Source organism: Notamacropus eugenii, chromosome 1 (assembly GCF_028372415.1).
Source record: "Notamacropus eugenii isolate mMacEug1 chromosome 1, mMacEug1.pri_v2, whole genome shotgun sequence".
In the NCBI taxonomy this organism is placed as follows: domain Eukaryota; kingdom Metazoa; phylum Chordata; class Mammalia; order Diprotodontia; family Macropodidae; genus Notamacropus; species Notamacropus eugenii.
This window is the reverse complement of record NC_092872.1, coordinates 662116931-662135433: the sequence shown is the minus strand read 5'-3', so window position 1 is coordinate 662135433 and position 18503 is coordinate 662116931. Positions and strand designations below refer to the sequence as shown.

Sequence of the window (18503 nt, the reverse complement as noted above, 5' to 3'; positions counted from 1 at the left end):
AATGCAAAAGATGTTTCAAAAGAAGAATTCATGGTTCTTTAGTGATGATTTTATATGGCAAATGAAAGTGAAGAAAAGGTTAAAAAAATTACTTAAATTTCAAGGTTAAATGATGGAGAATGATGATATCAATGAAAAAATATTACTTTGGTGGGTTAGTGAGGCTGGGAGAAGAAACATTGGTTCTAATGTATAAGATATAGTGATAACTTAGATTACCTGATCTTTAGGGGAAAATGACTTCTATAGGATCAGTCTGGCCACTATCTTAAGTGACAGTGACCTGTAAATCTTCTGTTTGAAGACCTTTAATTTAAGGTATCTTTGTAGTCATTATTAAATTTATTAAATTTTTAAATCATTATTATCATTATTATTATCATCATTATTTAATTTCCCTCTTTAAAAATTGAAGGGACTAGAGACAATGCCATGTTAGGATCAGTTGAAGGAAATAAAAGAAGCTGTGGGGCATCATTATAACTGTTTTCAAGTATTTGAAAGGATACTATTTGCTGGGAGTTAGACTTGAAGGTTTTTAGTTTATTGCTTTTCTAGTTATTTTAGTTGCATGCCCAGTTCATTAATTTGTTCTCTCTCTTTTGATGATGAAAGTGTTCAAAGTTATGTTTTTCCCCCTAAGGAGTACTTCTCCTGCATTCAAAAGTTTTGTGATTTTCTCTCATTGTCACTTTTATGAAATTGCTTACTATTTCTATAATTTGTTCATTGACCGACACATTCTTTTGGATTTCATTTTTGAGTCTTATTTCAGTTTTGAATCTGTTCTTCAAATACCCCCTTACTGATGATAATTTTGATTGCATTTTGATAAGTGAAGGATATGTTTAATAATTCTGCTTTTCTGTATTTGTTTGAGGTTTATATATGTAACACATGACCAATTTTTGCAAAAGTGTCATCCACAATTGAGAAACATACAGCCAACCCTTAACTTTTGCAGGTATAATGTTCCTAGAAAACAGTGTGAAAGTATGAAACTCAAATGTCGATATGGGGGGTTTTAGTGCCCACAATACACTTTTTCACATACAATTATTTATAATCAAACATTATTTCTGATAATAAGCATTTTTCCTAACACAGTAATCACAAAATAAACTATAAAATGTAGTACACAAAATAAAATTGATAACATGTAAAACATTTTTTCTCACTAGTAATTCCCTAGAATTCTGTGATCTTTTGTACTAATATCACAGTTAAAAAACAGCGATTTCAGACAATATTCCCCTTTCATAACCCATTAAAATCTATAGTATTATAAATACTGTACAGCAAATAAAATTCTTAAAACTGAGACTTTCTTTAAACTTGAATCTTACTTTCCACTGTGGTAAATGGCAATATGAGGGCGTTGTACTGTATTCTCTACCGCCAAAGACCTCTCTATCTTGGTCACCCTCTGAAAACCATGGGAGAGGTTGCCAGCCCTCTAGTCACTGCTATTGGATGACCCTGAGACTAGCAAGATCTCAACATCACCTCTACCTGTCATGGCTGGTGGATGCCATTGGAGATTGTGAAGGATGTCCCCACTTGAAATAATGTATCCTAGTAGAATACCACAAATTTGCACATATCGCACCTCTGACTTTTTCCTCCTATGCATAGCTGTAAATGTGTGCTGTTGCCAATGCAAAAGTAAAAATAATGTTACCAGTAAAATTATGCGAATGCTTAAAGTTGTGGAAGTTAAACGAGAATGTTGAGGATTGACTGTATATTCTTTTTGATTTTCCATTTAGTAATTACCAGAGACATATCTAACTTTACTAACACTCAATTCAAATCCTTAAATTCTTCTTTTTATATCTTTATTGTTAGTCTTGGCTAATTCTGAAAGAGGCATCTTAAGATCCTCAACTGAGTTTTTTTATTTTAAAAAATATATTTGCATTGCTATTTCAGGTTTTTACAACACTTATGTCTCCCTGTGTTTTTATTCCTTTCTTCTCCTCCTACCCCCAAAGTTCAGCAAAACCAACCAACATATTCGAAAGACATATTATATGCAATATTCCATGCCCATAGTCCTCCACTTCTTCAGAGAAGGGTAGAAAGGTAGGTGCCTCCTTGTATATCTTCTTTGAGGCTGAACTTGGTCATTATAATTTCAAAACATGCTGTTTCAACTGTTTGTTCTTTGTTTATGTTGTTATCTTTGTTCTGCTTACTTTGCATCAGTTCATACGTCTTTTCATGGTTCTCTATGTCATGTTCATTGTTTTCTACAGCACAGTATATTCCATTACATTCATGTTCTACAACTTTTTCAGCTATTTCACAATCAGTAAGCACCTATTTTGTTATTTTTACAAATTTAAATCATGTCCTTATATATCTCAGAAATGACACTTTTAACAGAAATTTGCTGCAAATATTTTTTCTGAGTTACCTGTTTTACTTCTTTTAGCTACATTGGTTTTGTTTGTGTAGTGGGTTATTTTTTCTTGATTCTTCCTCATGTAGTCTCTTTCAGCTACTATTCTATCATTTTGATAATTGCTTTGTTACTATTTTTAATTTTATGGAATTAAAATTGTCCATTTTAACTTGGACATTCTTTATTTCTTGGTCATGAAAATCTTCCTTTGTCGATATAGATCTGAAAGGCAGTTACTTCCTTGCTGTTCTAATTTTGCTTATGATACCACTTTTTATGTTTGAGGCATGTATTCATTTGGAAATTATCTTATCATATTGTATAAAGATGTTGGTTTGTACCTAGCTTCTTACTTACAAGACTACTTAGCAATTTTCTTAGAAGTCTAATAGTGAATTCTTATCATGGTAACTGGGATCTTTGGATTTATCAATCACTATGCAACTATTTATTTGCTTTAAAATAATAATACCTAACACTTATATAATGTTCTAAGTTTCTAACACAATGTGCTTCACAATTAGTAACTAACTCATTTGACCCTCATAACAGCCTTGAGACGTAGTGCTATTATTATTGCTATTTTATAAAAAAGGAAACTGAGGTAGACAGAGGTTAATGACTTACTCAGGGTCATAAAAGTAGGAAGTACCTAAGTTTGGATTTGAACTCAGGTCTTCCTGGCTTCTGGCTCCAGGGCTGTATCCCCTGCACTCTCTAGTTCCCTATTGTTTATGTATGTTGTGTACCTAATTTTTCCCACTGATCAACCTCTCTCTTAATCAGTACGAAATTGTTTTGGATTATTACTACTTTGCAGTACAATTTGGTTTCTGATATTGGTGGACTCTTTTCCCATCCCCCCCACCCAATTATTTCTTTTGATAATCTTAAGCTTTTATTCCTCTAGATAAGTTTGGTTACTATTTTTTTTTCTGACTCTTTAATGTAATCCTTCAATAACTTGGTATGACACTGATACAAGTAAATTAATGTAGGTAGTATTTTCACTTTTATTACGTTAGCTTGGCCTCCCCATGAGCAATTAATATTTACCCAATTACTCGTCTATTTCTGTAAGGAATGTAGTTCTATGCAAATAGTTCCTCTGTGTGACTTGCCAGTTAGGTCCTCAAATATTTTAAATACCATGTAGTTTTAAAAATGGAATTTCTATCACTTTCTGCTGAATTTTATTGGCAATATACAGAAATGTTGTTTTATATCCCACTGTTTTGTTAAAGTTATTGTTTCACTTAATTTTTAGTTGATTTTTCATTGCTCTCTGTGTTACCTGCACAATGATAAATTGCTTCCTCTTTGTGTGTTCTTACTCCACTTTCTTTTTCTTGTTTTCTTGTTGCTTATAGCTTGTATTTGTAACACTGTAACCAAATAGTAATGGTAATAATGGTTATCTTTGCTTTTATTCCTAATCTTAATTAGAAGACCTCTAGTTTATCTCCATTATAGGTAATACTGACTTGATTTTAGCTTGATACTATTTAACAGGTTAAGGAAAGTTCCACCTATTACTGTTTTCCAGTGCTGCTTTTTAAATATATAGATTAAATGGTTGTGTCTTGTGAAAGGCTTTTTTTTGGCACCTATTGAGATAATATGCCATTTGTAGTTTTTGTTATTAACCTTAGTCTATTATGTTAATAATTTTCCTAAAATTGAATCAGCTTTGCATTTCTGCTATAAAGCTGGTCTGGCCAAAGCGTGTAATCTTTGTATTATGCTGATGTAACTCTTCAATACTATTTAAATTTTTTGCATCAGGTTTTGATTCTTCTTTTTTAGGTATCAAAATCATATTTGTATCATAGATGGAATTTGGTAGAATCTCCTCTCTTCCTAATATTTTTATTTTATTTATACTGTATTTAACTGTTGGATAGAACTCACTTGTAATGGCATCTGGTCCCAGGGTTATTTTTCTTGGGAGTTCTCTTATTCAATTTCTTTTTTCTAAGATTAGATTATTTAAATTATTTATTTCTTATATTGGTAACCTAGGCACTTTAGATTTTTGTCAATAATCATCCATTCCAGTAATCAGTATAAAACTGGGCAAAGGCATTTCTTATAATTTAATTCCTTCTTCTCTTGTGAATTCTCCTTTTTCATTTGTGATAGTAATAATTTGATTTTCCTCTTTCTTAAAAAAATCTAATTAGCTAAGGGCTTATTTTGGTTTCTGTTTCATTTTTAAAAGCATCTCCTAGTTTTGTTCATTCAGTGTTTTGTTTGTTTGAAACTTTGTTTCAGTTTTGTTAATCTGAGTATTGGAATTACTTTTTTGTGGTTAATAGAATTTTTTTTTCATCTGTTGGTTTCCTAGATCTTTTTAAAAATTGCACTCCAAAATCATTTGGTTCTTGATTTCTTTATGGAGCATTTGGTAATTTTTCCTCTATGGATTTTGAGTGTGCTTTGCTAGATTTGAGTTCCAGCTATTTTAAGGATATCATAGTTACTTTGAATGACACTTCCCTTCCTATTATTTATTTCTGGATTTTGTTACAGCTGTATAGAACTACTGTTGATTTTTGTGGATCTGTTTTATAACCACTACTTTACTGAAGCTATTAATGGTCTCGGTTATTTTCTTTGCTGCTTATCTGGGATTGTACAGGGGTGGGAAACTTGCAGCCTCGAGGCCACATGTGGCCCCTCTAGGTCCTCAAGTGCAGTCTTTTGACTGACTCCAAACTTTACAGAACAAATCCCTTAGTAAAAGGATTTGTCCTGTAAAACTTCAACTCAGCCAAAAGGCTGCACCCAAGAAAACAGAAGTATAAGGATAGAGCAGAGCCAAGATGGTGGAGTGAAAGAAAGTGTTTTTACCTTATTTCCCCAGCACACCTCTCCCTCAGTAACCTAGAAAACACACCAGACTGAGTTCTCAGCAGGAAGGTAAAGTCATAGTGAGTCCTTTTTCCAAACTAGTGTAGTTTAAGACAGAAATATCTGTGGACCCTGGGGTAGGGACTAGCTAGGGAGCAACAGTGCTATCAGCCTTCTAGCAAGGGACTGAGACAGAGCCCCAGGCAGGAATTACTGAGGTAGAAAGAGAATCCAGGGAACACCTGAACTCGCAAGAATGGGTACCATCTGACAGCTCTACCACCTGTTATCCACACAAAGACAAAAATAATAGAAGAAATAGTAATGGCTTATGAGTAAGCCAAGCCAGTATAACAACTGACATTAATACCTAAATTAATTTATTTATTCAGTGCCATAGCAATCAGATTATCAAAGAATTATTATATAGAGCTGGAAAAATGACCATTTATCTGGAGGAATGAAAGGTCAAGAATACCAAGAGAATTCATTTTTTAAAATTGGAAGGAAGGAGACCTGGCAGTACAGATCTCTTACTACAAGGCTGTAATCATTAAAACAATTTTAAGAAACGGGTTGATTAGTAGAACTGATTAGGTATAGATTAGGTATATCAAAACAAGCCAGATAAGCTAGTGTTTGATGAAACCAAAGTTCCCTGCTGTTGGTGCAAGAACTCACTGTCTGACAAAAAGCGCTGGGAAGACTGGAAAGTGGTTTGGCAGAAACTAAACACAAGCCAGCATCTCATAACATATACCAAGGTAAGCTCAAAATGGACACATTATTTAGATAACAAGAGCATGATAAAGAGGCAAATTAGTGGAACATGGAAGAAATGACCTGCCAGAGGAAATGTTCATGAACAAACAAGAAATAGAGAGGTTCACAGGAGCTAAAGTGGATAATTTTGATTACATAAAATTATGAAGGTTTTGCATAGACAAACTAATGCTGCTAAAATTAGAAGAAAATCTTTGTGGGAAGTTTTTATGATAAAGGTCTCATTTCTAAAATATATAGGGAACTGAATTAAATTTACAAGAAGAAGAAACATTCCCCAATTGATAAATGGTCAAAGGATATGAATAGGCAGTTTTCAGAAGAAGAAATCCAAGTTGTCAATAGCCATATGGAAAAATGTTCTAAACCACTAATGGTTAGAGAAATGTACATTAAAACATTGTGATAACCACTTCATACCCATCAGGTTGGCTAAGATGATCCCCCCCAAAATGGAAAATACCAAATGCTGGAGGAAAAATAGGAATATTATTTAATTCACTGTTGGTAGAGTTATGAATTAATCCAACCATTCTGAAAAGCAATTTAGAATTATGCCCCAAAAGCTATTAAATGTACATACCCTTTGACCTAGTGATAACTGCAGGACCCCAAAGAGATCAAAGAAAACTGAAAAGGACATATGTACAAAAATATAAGAGCTCTTTTTATGGCAAAGAATTGGAAACTGAGGGGGGAATGCCTATCAATTGGGGAACAGCTAGACAATTATGGTATAGGAATGTGATGGAATACTATTGCACTAAAAGAAACTATGAAAGTGATCAGAAAAACCTAGGAAAACTTGTATGAATTGGTGCAGAGTGAAGAGATCAGAATCAGGAGTTCAGTTTATGTAGTAATACAGCTTAGTAGAGATAATCAACTTCAAAAGACTTAGGAACTGATCGACGCAGTGACCAGCCACAATTCCAAAGACTCAGGACAAAAAATATTATCCAACTTCAGATAGAGTGCAAATTGAAGTATTATTTTTTTCTTTTTCCTTCCTCTCCCCTAATGCAGAAATTTGTTTTGCATGACTTTATATTCATAATGTAGTTGGTTTTTCTTGCCTTCTCAATGAGTGGGAGAAGAAAGAGGGAGAAAATTTGAAAAAATTTGAATTTAAAGAATATGCAGAGGGAGAGCAGAAAGGCATTTTGAAGGGAACCTAGATAATCAGGGAAGTGTTGGTCTATATGTTTTAAATTTACTACTTGCTTTAAAAAATACAATAGAAATGCATAAACTATTGAGATTTCCTAATTTTGTTTTCTTATTTAGATGTTCACATTTGTTAAACTCATAATAAAATTTTAGTGTGCAAGTTTTAAAAAAATGGAAAAGAGATATAAGGATACCCCCTCTTGTATTAGTTAGATATTATCTTTGTCTTGAAACTTTTTTGTTTTACAGCGCTTGATTAATTTTTCTGCAACTATTTCAAATCACAGTGATGAAAATAAGTTCTTGTTTTCTCTGTTTATTGGGAAATTTTCTAAGTTTTTCCCCGTTGCATACACCACTATCTCTTAGTTAGATATTTTTTGTCATTTTAAAAAAATGCTTCTCTGCCTATCTTGTATGGCTTTTAGCAGAAGTAAATGCTATGTTTTGTCAAGGGCTTCTTCATCTGCTGAGATAGATACATACATACGTACAAATATATGCACACATATATGTATAATGTATGTATATGTACAGAGGGAGAGAGAGTCATGCATGAGATTTCTTATTCTTTTGTTTTTAATATATGTTAATTGTCTTCTTAATGTTACCTGGTTTAAATCTCCACACCCCTGGTATATGTTCAGCTTCGTCACTGTAAATTTTTTTAATGTCTCTGTATACTTTTTGCCAGTGTTTTTATTCTATTCTTTTTAGTTGATTTTTCAGTACTGACATTAGTCTATGTTCTCTTTGCATTCTCCTTCTCTAGTTTAAATTTTAGGGCTATATTTTTCTCATAAGAGGCATTTGGAGTGTTTTCCTTCTTGACATTTGCAAATTTATGTTGTATTGATATTAGTGTTCTTTAAAAGTTTGATAAAATTCTGGAAATCCATACGAAATAGACATTGTTTTCTTCTTTTACAGCTAGTTCACTGTACATTTTTTAATTCAATAGATTAATTATAATAATGATTTGAAGTTGTTGATTTTGGGTCCAAATTTCTGTCAGTTTTGTTAGTCCTTTAAAGAACCAGCTTTTAGTTCTATGTATTCTCCCTCTTTCTTCTCCCACCCATTGAGAAGGCAACAAACACCAAATACATTATGAATATAAATGCGAATGTATGTTTCTATAGTCTTCTGGTTTTCAATTTATTTTCCTCTGATTTTAAAGATGTTCGATTTGTTACTTTTCTTATTTTTAAACTGAATATTCAGTTCATTAAATTTCTTTTCCATTTTGTTACTGTGTCTTAACAACATGATTTTTCCTATGAGAATGGCTCTCCATCCCAGAAATTTTGCTGTCTCATCATTAACATTGCCTTTTATATAATTGTTTTTATTGTTTGTTTTTTGATCCTCTCATTATTAGGGATTTTGTTGTTAATTTTCCTTTTAGGTCTGCCTTCTGCATGTGCTCCATACTTTATTATTGTTTTTATTTAATTATGTTTTGTAAAGTTTGTGTTTCATGTGTCTGTAGTTATTTATAATTTCCCTGTGCCCCTGTGGTGCTGAGGAGTATTTATATTCTTTAATGCTCCTATTTTGATGACTTATAAATCTTTTTGCTTCTATATTTTCCAGCAGTTTATTCTGTTCTCTATTTTCTTTGTTATTTATGTTTGCTAGATTAATTAAGCTTTGAGAGAGGAACATTCAGTTCTCCTACTATTACGGTGTTACCTATCCGTATCTTTTTGCAATTCAGTTAACTTTTCTTATGTGAACTTAGTTTCTGTGATGTTCATACTGGTTTGTTGTCTAGAATCCTTTTAAGCATAATGCAATTTCCTTATCTTTTAATATTATGAATTTTTATTTTTTCTTTGTTTTATAGCATTATTGAAACTCCTTTTTTAATCAACTGATGCTCCCATTTTGATTCTAGATATGGTTGAGGTTTTTTAGGAAACAGTTTTGGGGGTTTTGGTGTTTTTTTTTAAATCTCTTTGACTTTGTTGTACTGTTTCAAGGACATTTTTAACAACAGTCTGCTTTCTGAGGACCAACCTAGTTAAGTAAGAAGAGATTCATCACTGGTAGTCTAGATACCAGATGATGAATTTTTTGGCCATGGCAATTTATGAAACTCATGAGATTTTAGAATTAGAGAATTGGAGAGAATTTTAGAGTTTGGTTCATTTGGTCATTTTACAGAGAAGAAAACTGAGACCTAAAGAGGTTGTAACATTCCCAGTGTCACAAGGGAAAATACAAAATAACTTTAGTCTTTTGCATCCCCCTTCCATTTCTGTAGTGGCTGAACAGAAAGCAGGTGATGATTAAAATTAAAGTCTTTTCCTATCAAAAAGAAATGGAAGTAGGAAAAGAAGACTGACCTATCAAGTAGCAAGATCAGAGGGTGCCTAGCAGCCACTTGTTCTATTGCTACCTATGCAGAGTGAAGATTTAGAAGAAAACCCCAGTATGTTAGGGAGACAGCATGACCAAGAGCTGCAAGGATGAGAAGGCGTGAACTGGCAGAGATTTGCATTATTGGAAGGAATAAACAAATCCATCCACTCACAGAGCCATTCGAGTGGGTGAGGTTGTAGTCATGGGTGTGCATAATGAACATTTTGGACTTATATCCTCAGCATGTAGTACAGGGTTGGGCATATGGTAGCTACCTAAAACTTGTCATAGGCACTATCTAGATAAGGACAGTGATTGGGCCCAGATTCAAGGCAGAAATTGAGCTAGATCATATTTGTGAAATTATACAGTACGTCCCGTGTTTCCCAAACTACTTGCTATGGAAAATGACCAACAATGATTTGAGCACCACAAATTGCATAAAATCTATCATATGGGGCGTAAGATTAGAAAGATTAGACCATTCCTTTATTGAGAATATTGATGTAAGATTAATATCTCTGTAAATAGACACAAAGAGGGTTATATAGGCTAAGATGTGAAGAAATTGTAACTTAAATTGATAAAAACGTATCCATACTATTGACATCATGAATCCATCAGAGTAAAATATCCTGAGCCTACTTTTTGCATATAGCCACCAGTAATTTCCTTCTTCTATATAATGTATTATGGGGCATTCAGACTGACTCAGACTCTTACAGAGCTGGCCAGATCAAAAGAATTTCAATAAAAACATATTCCAATCAGCACTGTAAAAAGCGTCAGCTAGTTAGAGGATGAAATATAACATTAGCATTTTATATTTATGCAGTCTATAGTATATGAAAGAAAATTGAAATTTTGAGGCATCAATTTGTCTGAAACAATTTGGAGCCAAAACAAACAAAAAAAACCCATGAACATAGTTGACATTATAGCTAATCTACAACATAAACTAAGCATGGCTAATCTGTACTGTGCTGGCCAGAACCAAGGAATGCAGACTGTTTTGAACGTCTAAATTCCCAAAATGTTTCCTAGGAAACAGTACAAGAGTTCAAATGATTCATAAAATATTCATTTGGACAGATGTTACATATGAGAAGACATTTCCAGTTGTGGCACAGAAGTTATGCCACAGTTTAAGACTTTTGTGTTATTTTTAAATTTAGGCAAAGACTTAAGGCTTTTATTGGCTGTGTCAGGGGTGGAACTGTTGGCTAGGCCTAAATGCCCATGCTAAATTGGACTAGAAGTCATAGTTGAATGGGTAAAGTTTAAAAGAAAGAAACTTCTCTATTAGAAGAAGAAATAGCCAGAAATATATCAGCCTTCTCATCCTCTTTAACAATCCTCCCCCCCGCCCCCAAAAAAAGCAGCTTACTCTTGGTCTTTGATATCTTCACAGCATTGTAGAGAAAGATAGCTTTAAAAGATTTAAGAACTCTGATAATTTCCACAGTTAACCACAACTGCAGAGAACACAATTACTACCTATCTCCAAAGTGTGAAAAGAGACATTTTTGCTCATGGGAAATGTATATATTTGTTTTGTTTGACTATACTTATTTGTTACAAATTTTGTGTTTCTGTCTGGTACTCATAGTGAATTCTCTGTACTTCAATGGTATATCTAGTTCTATACAAAGAGGTTCAACACCTAAAGGTGGAAGTTTACTTTTTACCTAATCAACTTGCAGGACTTTTGGATTTAGAGCATTAAAGGATTATAGAGTTCTTCTACTTAAACCCTCTCTTTTATAGATGAGTCACCTGAGGCCCAAAGAGTATTACCTAATAGAGAAACCTAGGGAGTCTCTGACTGGCCAAGGTCACACAGATAGTAAGTAGCTGATACTGTGTTTGTAGACGAACTCTGGCCCTACGTACTAACCAGAGAAGTGGTCTTTGTTTTTTCTTTTCTTTCTTTCCTACCACCTGGTCTGCTGTCAGGTTTTGCTCCATATATTTGCTCAGTCCTAGCTCAGTGAAGTAAATTAGTTTGGCCAGGCTGGTGTCCTCTTTCCACTTTTCAGTGTTCACTTCCCCCAATCTGCAATTCTAACTGTGCAGAATATAGGGACTGCAGGAGCTTCCTCTGTCCTTGAGTTCAGTCTTGCTCACCCTACCACCATGAGTCCTGCATCTGAAGAGGCATCTCTTGCTCCCTTGGCACAGAGATAACATTCTTCTCTATATGAACTTCTGAATTAGGGAAACAAGGAGATACTGTCATTTATTAAGGCATAGAGGTGACACCTCTGGACGTAGAAAGATCCTACCTCAGAAACTTGGTAGCTGGGTGTAACTCTAGGCAATCACTTAACTTTCAAAGCCTAGTCTTTGAATGGGGATAATGATAGCTGTAGTGCTTAACTGAAAAGGTTGTTATGAAGCTTAGATGAGATAATATATGCAGAATCCTTGCTGTAGTAGTAGTTGTTACCTGGGCTGGCAAGGAGTAAAAGGAGGAGCTTAAGATGAATTGTTTTGATAACTGTCCATGTACATGGCTTATTTGACACACGTGGATTACACCTAAGACCTCCTAGAAGACCCTGTCTGCTTTGCCATTCACACTGCTCCAACACAGTGACCATAGAGAGAAGCAACTGTGTTCCTTGTGCCTCGGTTCCACTTCCAGACAGTCCCTTTGCCTCTTGGCAGCCTTTTTTCTTTTCTTTTCCATCTGTTACCTCCTAATTCAGGTCTTCCTGCTGGAATCTTCTTAAGAGTTCAGTGACTGGTTCACTGTATACTTCTATATCTCAGTCTCTACCTTCATATACTTTGATTTGTGTGTTTTGTTTGCTTTAGGTTTGATCGGCTTTTTTTTAATTGTGAATATAACAAATCAAAAACCTCATGACATAAGGAACAAGAAAGAGGCCTATATAAGAAACTATGAACTTCTACTATATACAGTGTTTTGGTTTTTAAAAAATGTGTGTTTGTGTATGTATGTAAACTCAACCAAGTGGTAACAAAATGCTCTTTTTTTTACCCCCTCCTACACCACCCAGATCTCTCCTCTGTGCAATTTTTAAGATATTTTATTGATATTTTTCCCATATCCATCACTGACCATCACCCTCTTCTCCCTCAAGAAGGAACTATTTCTTATAACAAATACATAGTCAAAACAAATCAAGGTATTGGCCATATTTGAGAATGCATATCTGATGCTGTATCTCTACCCAGTCCACCTTTCTACCATGAAATAGAAGCTATACTTAATCACTATTTTTGAAGCTGTGAGACAGGAAAGTGGCACAGTGGATGGAGAGCTGAATGTGGAGTTGGGAAGATCTGTGTTCAAATTTTACCTTAAATACCATCTAATTGTATAATCCTAGACAATTCAATTAACTTCTGCATCAGTTTCCTTACTTGTAAAATGAAGTAATTGTATTTGATGGCTTCTAAGGTTCTTCCTTGCCAACTATAAACCTGTCATCCTATGATTGATTATTGTTTAAATCAAAGTTCTGGAATCTTTCATTTCAATCTTTCTACTCACATTTTTCTGAGTAGTGCCTATATTACTCTGGTTCTTCTTGCTTCACTATGCATATGCCTTTCACATTTCTCTGAATAATTTCTCATTTATTTTGGTACAAAATTTACATTCATATGCCATTTTCAGCCATTCCCAAATTAAAGGCATGTATCTTATTTCCTGTCCTTTGCCACAACAGAAAAGCACTGCTATAAATATTCTCAAACCTCTTGGTAAATTAGGGCAATATCTATCCCAAGCACGTGAAGACTACACCTGGTGGAATGGTCAGATGAGAACAGTTTGTGCCAGCATCCACAAAGGCAGCTGAAGTAGGTGCTGTAAAACACTTAGAGCTTGGTCAGACATTGAAGACATCAATGTCATCCACTGCATCCTGGGCCATCAGCAGTCCTCCTTACTCTTGTCTTGCCACTGGACTTCAGTGAGTCTGAAAGAGAGAGGGAAGCTGATTGATGACTTTGTGCAACTCTGCCTCACTTACATCCAGTTTATGTATAAGTCAAAACGCTACCTCTTGATATCATTGGTCTTCTTCAAAACAAAGGATGAGCAACGTGTACCTGCCAAAATTATCTTCCCAAGGTGCAATCTGATCATGAGTCTCCTTCTCAAAGATCTTTAGTGACTTCCTTTTGCCTTTAGACTGCTGATAGCAGCTAGGTGTCACTATGGATTGAGCCTTGGGCCTGAAGTCTGGAAGACTTCAAATGTTGCCTCAAACACTAGCTGTGATTTCCTGGGCAAGTCACATAACCTCTGTTTTTCTTAGTTTCCTCATCTGTGAAATGGGCATAAATAATAGCACCTACCACCTGGGTTCTTGTGAATATCAAATGAAAAAATAATTGTAAAGCACTTCACTTTATAGTACTTGCTCCATAGTAAGCACTTTGTGTTTGCTGTTGTTGTTGTTGTTGGGGTGGTGGTGGTGGTGGTGGTGATGATGGTGGTGACAACGATGGTGGAGATGATGATGATGATGATGAAGATGAAGGCCCTCCACAATCTGACTCTACCTTTCTAAACTTATTTTATATTCCTCATCTTTTTTACCCACTATATCTCAATGAAATTGCTGTAACTATTCACCAAACCCAACATATTCTCTCCTAACTTTATGCATTCACAGAAGCCACCCTTCATGCCCGAAATATCCTCCTTCTGATCCCCTCCCTCCCACCTCTAGGAATCTTTCTCAGGTATTGCTTTTCCCTATCTCCCAGCTGTTCATGCTTTCTTTTATCTTAAATTGTCTTGTATTTTGTTTTTACTTATTCCCCTCTGATGTTCTGTTCACCTCTTCCTGGCTTCCTCCCCTCCCCCTTTAGAATGTAAGCTGCTGGAACTTGGAGACAGTTCTGTTTTTCTTCTGTATACCCAGTGCCTAGCACAATCACTTGCACAGAGTAAACAAACATTAAATGCCTAATTGCAGTCAGGTGTTCTTGAGAAATAAGGACAACAGAGCACTTTCCTCACAATAACGCTGTCAAGTTGGGGGTAGTAGAAGTCATGTTCTCTCCCTTTTACAGATGAGAAAACTGAGTTTCATATAAGTTATGTTGAATTACCTGTTCATGGTCAGAGTCAGCTTCCTGACTCCAAGTTCGTTGTTTGCACTGTGCCACAGTAGCCGTGATCAGTTTTCATTGTATTACTGTGAATTTTTAGATGTATTTTCTCATGTTGTGGAACAGGATGAGAGAGAACAGGACATATGCAAGGAAGAAAATATATTGGAAAAAGAGTCAAGAATAATATTTTCTCTGAATGACCCTACCTCTTGGTCCTTCTCCCTTTACTTTAAAAGAGCAGCTTTAATGCTAGAGCAGTCATCTCTAAACTGCAGAAATGTTTCGGCCTTTCACCAAAGCAGATACAGTAAGGATGCTCTGAGCTACTAGTCACTAGGATGGTAGGAGGAAGAGTGTTAGCATTTGTTTTCTATTCCTACTTGGTTAATTCAATCTAATCCTTCCTCAAGCCCAATATTTTCCTTGGGGGAAAAAAAGGAAGAGAATTATTTGTATATGTGATAACAGTTTTTGTTCATCTTAGAAATTCTTATTTTTGACAAAAATTGTGTACACTAAGATCTGCATGGTAATCAGTGATTGAGTAAATTGGAAACTAACTAGTATTTCTTTCCTTTATTCTAGTTACATTCCCATAATGAAGCCTGTTTGATGGGAGATGTGTGTAGATGCCAGTGGTTTTAGGTGAGTGAATGACAGACATACAAACATTGTTTGCACAGTGATTAAAAACATTTATGTTTTAGAGTTTCTTTTTTTTCAAGTTTCACTTGAAAAGACTAGAGTGATGAACCTTCGGTGGAAGAGGGGGCCTGGGCAGCTGCTGTAAGTGCCTTCATCCCAAGATTGAAAGTCATTGAAACCTAAACAGATCTCTTTACTGCCTGGCGTGTACCACAATTCACTGTTAGCCAAGTCAGGCACCTGCAGCCTTCCATCGAAGAAGTGGAAGGAAGAGGAAGAGCAGCTAGGCAGATATGGAAGTGCAGCGTCTGGCAGCCATGCTTAGTGTTTCAAAACAGAAATAAAGGGATTTGGGGGAGCATGGGCAAAGAAATTATGGGAGTGTTATGTGAGAGAACTTTTTTAAAAAACATTCTGCATGTATAGAATGATATGGGCCAGGGAATGCTGTAGTGATAATGAAAATGAAGAACAAATAAGGCTCATTTACTTGTAGAAATATCACATGCAAGTTTTAAATATTAATTATTTCTATACTTTAAAAATGCTGATTTAGTGATGAGTATTGGAAATTTCCCTCCCAATCTTTGATTAAAACCTTTGAATTTAGGATTGAAAATAAAATATAGAAAGGAGTGAGTGCTACTTTTTCATATTTATTCAAGACAGAAAAATAAAGATGATTGAGATTTTTACAAGATATAATAGTTCTATGAATAGAAGGTTATAATACTTTTTGGAAATAGTTGAAAAGAGGGAATAAGGGTAAAAAACCCGAAAATTGTACTAATTAGATATTTGTACATTATGCTAAATTAACAAAAACAAATTCTTGTGCAAACATATTTTTGTGGTCCTAATCTTTAAAACTGTATAGTAATAGTATGCATTTTTCTAGTAATGTTTAACAGAATGCAAATTTACTGTATAATCACAAAATGTCATAGTTGGGCCTGCTTCCAATCCATACCTGAAAACTCCTCACTACAACATACCTCACAAGTGGTCAGCTGTCCCAGTGGGGCCATCTATTAGGTCTTGAAGAGGCCCCATCTGTTTTTGGATAGCTCTAATTGATAGAAAGTTTTTTCTTATGCCTAACCTAAGTTTGCTACTTTGCAATTTCCATCTGTTGCTCCTACAGATGGAATCAAGCAAAATAAGTCTAGACTTTCTGCCACAGGACAGGACAGGGCAGCCCTTTAGATGCTTGAGGATTTCCCCTGAGTTTTTTGTTTAGTTTTTTTTTTTTTCAAACTAAATCGATCCTCATCTAGCATTGGCTGTATGGACTAATCTTGTCCAGCCCCTTCAATCTCTTCAGCTTGTCAGTGCCCTTCCTATTTGGTGCCCAGAACATCTCACTAGCCCTGGATGCTGCCCCTCATTATGCCCTAGGATCACATTAGCTTTTTGGCCAAGGGAATTAGGAAAAACGTCTTGGAGAAGGTTGTGCTTAAGCTAAGCCTTGAAAGAAATTAAGTATTCTCAGGGGCCAAGGTAAGGAACAAGGGCATTTCAGTTATGGGCACAGTGGTGTAAGATGTGAGGAATAAAGAAAAGGACAGTTTGGCCAAGATGGTTGCCGTGAGGAAAGGGAAACTAGAAGGATGGTTTGGGGCCTGTTTCTGAAGGACTTTAAAAACCAAGTAAGGGAGTTCATATTTTCACCTTCTACTTCTAAATAGTTACAGAGTTTGTTAGTAGCATACAAAATATCAGTGAAAGATTTTTCATCAAAAAGGATACAAAGATAATGTGTTTCTTTCTCACCTCAGTTATTTTTGTAAATGCAACCACACACATCAGTGTAACCCAGAACTATCCAAACCTCTAGAATGATGGTGAATGGCCTAAGGTAGTTGAAGACTGTGAGATCTTACATTGATGTAGATAAAAGGAACTGGAGTCTTTTATAAATCCATTATTCTAGGGTTAATGTAAGCAGACCTTAGATATTTTTGAATATGCCAGTCATGAATTGGTCAGATCAGAATTAAACACAAAGATTGGTAGAATTCCTTTGATATCTGGAGCTCTCATGGAAATTGTATCCTTTTCTGTCTGCCTGTCTTCTCCCTCTAAGAAAGGAGACACCTAATGTAACCTGCCAAGCATCAAGAAGAAAACATAAATACTAAATTTGCTTCTAACAACTCTATGAAATATTGTAGAGTGATACTATAAAAGTAGTACAATACTTTAGGAGATTATCTTTGAATTTCATGTCATCTTTCCTGTCTGTATTCCTCATGGCTATGTGTTGTTGAGAATTATCTGTATTATGAAGTTTGTGCAAAATACCATAGGATCTGAAGTTGAAAGGTATCCCCAAGGCCAGCCTGTCCACCCGTTTCATTTTATAGAGGAGGAAACTGAGATGGAGGCAAGTTGAGTAACTTGCCCAAGTTCCTCCAGATAGTTTCAGTTTCTATAAATATTTATGTTTTCTAACAGACAGCTATGTAGGAGAATCGGTCAGTAAGCACTTGTTAGTTAATCTGCTTGGGCAGTTGAGTAGCACCATTGACAGAGTGCCAGGATTGTAGTCAAGAAGACTCATCCTCCAGAGTTCAAATCTTGCCTCAGACTCTTGCACTCAGGCACACTGTGTGACCCTGGACAAGTCACTTAACCCTGTTGGCCTCCATTTCTTCATCTATAAAATGATCTGGAGAAGGAAATAGCAAACCTCCAAGAAAACCCCAAATGGCACCATGAAGAGTCCTACACCTCTGAAAACAATTGAACAACAAGCATCCAGTTTGTACCAGGCAGTAGAGACGCAAAGACAAGAGGTCCTTTTCCTCAGGGGAGACTCCATGGGACTGCATTTAGAGAAAGGAGTAAGCTTTTCTGTAGTGCCTTCTGTGTGCAGGCATTGTCCTGATACTGTCTCATTTGAGCCTCCCAACAGTTTTGTGAGGACAGGTACTATTGTTACCTCTATTTTACAGTTGAGGAAACTGAGACAAGTAGAGGTTAAGTGACTTGGCCAGGGTCACACAGCTATACGTATGAGGCCAGATTTGAAGTCAGGTCTTCCTGACACCAGTCCCAGCACTTTTTCTACTTCACTTCTGTGTACTGACTTGTGTACGCAAATAAAAGTCTACAAAACCCTATGAAAAGCAGCTATAAGGGTAATTGGTGAGAGAGAGGGGAAGTGGTGCTCAAA

The 18503-nt window shown here is 35.4% G+C and overlaps 1 protein-coding gene across 10 annotated transcripts in view; it reads left to right on the top strand.

The window, feature by feature from the left end:
* Positions 1-18503, top strand: part of SOCS5 (suppressor of cytokine signaling 5) — a 69962-nt gene that overhangs the window by 42008 nt on the left and 9451 nt on the right. For 5 of the 10 annotated variants that reach the window (XM_072635680.1, XM_072635684.1, XM_072635681.1 and 2 more), the window contains one exon: positions 15266-15325. The gene's annotated coding sequence lies outside the window, so the exon portion shown is untranslated. Of the gene's footprint in view, positions 1-1994; positions 2086-4697; positions 14988-15265; positions 15326-18503 lie in introns of those variants that run through there. The other 5 variants (XM_072635683.1, XM_072635686.1, XM_072635688.1 and 2 more) reach the window with 3 other exon arrangements.